This window comes from Gossypium arboreum, chromosome 8, assembly GCF_025698485.1.
Source record: "Gossypium arboreum isolate Shixiya-1 chromosome 8, ASM2569848v2, whole genome shotgun sequence".
Classification (NCBI taxonomy): domain Eukaryota; kingdom Viridiplantae; phylum Streptophyta; class Magnoliopsida; order Malvales; family Malvaceae; genus Gossypium; species Gossypium arboreum.
In genome coordinates this window covers 93,142,444-93,144,875 of record NC_069077.1, presented here as the reverse complement: position 1 = coordinate 93,144,875, position 2,432 = coordinate 93,142,444, and the positions used below count along the sequence as shown (strand labels likewise).

The 2,432-nt window shown below is 39.3% G+C and overlaps 1 pseudogene; it reads right to left on the bottom strand.

Moving 5' to 3' along the window:
- Positions 1-2,097: 2,097 nt before the first annotated feature.
- On the bottom strand, positions 2,098-2,197 carry LOC128279684 (small nucleolar RNA R71; annotated as a pseudogene).
- Between the last annotated feature and the right edge of the window lie 235 nt (positions 2,198-2,432).

Below are 2,432 nucleotides of genomic sequence, written 5' to 3'. Positions count from 1 at the left end.
AGCAACCATGCGATCCTCATATACTTCCTCCGTTCCGTAATTCCCAACCCATGTGCAACCTAAACAGAATATCATATGAATGCAGCAAGTACACATACAACATCCATAAATCTTACATTCAACACATAAGGGTATTTTAGTCTTTTTTTCCCTTAGGGGCATTTTCTATAATTTCTCTTTATTATAGGTTTATTACTTACCTTGGCCTATTAACAAGTCCCCGTTGGCTAAAGTGAACAGATACTATGCACCAGGTAGGATCCCAAAGAAGAGGAGGTGAGTCATTAAGACCACTTAAGTAGCAAGCTCTCCCTAGATCCAATCTTAGACATGCATATACCCATTGCCACACCTTAACCTTATGACTCGTCCGTGGTTGCAATTAATTAATTATTTAAGTTTTATGCCTGATTGAGTAGTTACCAAAAAAACTGGGTCCACAACCCCTTACAAAACACTAACAGATCCATACTTATTCATTTGGCCCTTTTAGGCCCAATCTCATTCATGTGGCCCATCGAGCCCAATCACATTCATATGGCCCATCAGGCCCAATCACTTTCATATGGCCCGTCAGGCCCAATCACACTCATAGTCATGCAATCATATGATTTTTCATCACATAGTATCAAATTGCCAATTTTGCCTATTATGGGTCCTACAGCCCATCAGGCCTATTTAGCCTATTCTGGCCCGGTTTGCCAATACACTGCCCAAGTCCATGGAATCGCTTATGGGGCCTTTGATAACCTATCGGTTTCCCCTTTACGAGTGTTTGCGCACTCGCAAGACTATTGTAGCCAAACTTCTGGCTTTTCGGCATTTCGGCTTTTCAGCATTTCGGGATTTGCCGATCTACTCTGTGTGTGCAGTGTATGTACACACCCGGTACTAAACGTGCTGCGATCTCCTTAGCCATGAACCTACAAATGATATCACTCAATGATTAATCACACACTTATCAAATACGATCACCAAAAGTCAAAAATCTCACATTTGCCTTACATTGAATGACAAGCCTTACAGACCTTCCTTGATCACTAATCACGAGTATTCCCTAAATCTGCATTAATTAATCATTAAAAACTAACCAACAAGTGACTCGCAATCATCTTAAGTCACTCTTAAAACATCCATGACCATTCAGCCAACCTTAACCAATAAAAAAGAAACACTTACCCAAACCCCAAAATGCCTAAGGAGCAATTCGGCATAGATCTGAAATTCGAGATTCGATACTAATCCCCTACTAAAGCCGATTTAAAAAGAGTGAGGGAGAGAAGAAATCGTTACCAGGAAAACTAACTGAAAGAGCAAAGCACTTACACAAGAATTAGGCGAAGTAGAGGGAGTATTGACGGCATAGAGGGTCTTCAGCCAAAGAGATATTCGGCTTTTAAGATTTGTATGGTGAAATGGGTTATTCGGCACAAATAAGAAGAAGAGAAGAAGGAATCGGCTAAAACCAAAGGTGAATCAAAAGAGAATTTGAGAAGAGAAAGAATGGAAAATTGGCAAGCAAGGAACAAGGAATTTAGCTTTTGAGCACTTAGAGAGAAAAGTGTTTTGGCAAAACAAAGAAAAAAATGAGGAATTCGGCTAAAGGAAAAGAAGAAATTTCGACACCTATATATACTATAGCCAAATTTACCTATCCCCTAAATTCCCTATTCGGCTCCACTTCTTTACACCCTTCATCTCGTAACTTTTCTCCCTGATAGCTCCTTAATCCCTTCCTTAAATTTCTCCTCTGATCACTCCCTTTAGAGTTCACATCCAACACCACCACTGGCCATTTATTGAGCAAAAATAAATCCTTCTTTTGATCAATGAGGGATTCAAACCCCAAACCTCCTTTCCATGCATGTGACACCACCTCTAAACCCCACATGTGACGCTACTTACCACTCCAACACAAGGCTCCTTGTGTCCAGTTCCTCCTTCATTTATTTAAAACCCAAACTAGTTGCCATCAAGGTTTTTTTAATTATTAAACTATAATTTCCTTCACCCCAAAGTTCAAACTCTAAACTTAACCAAGCCTATTATCACATAAATAACACTTGACTAGGAATATTAAGCACACATTTTATCAAAACCATCATAAAAAGAGACTTCTAAATTTTTTAGGGGCATTACAATATGATGCATGGGAGAGGTATAAGGATTTATTGAGAAGGTGCCCTCACCATAGGTTACGGTTACCTCTATGGTTACAAGTTCAAACTTTCTACAACAGTTTGAACCCTTCGACTAGGAAATTGATCGATACAGCCGCTAGAAGACTTTGAATAATAAAACACCTGAAGCAGCTTATGAGTTTATAGAAGAGATGTCACTGAATAATTATTAGTGGCAAGTCATGAGAACAAAGCCGATGAAAGCAGCCGGTGTTTTTAACATAAATGCAGTCACCATGTTATTGAATCAAG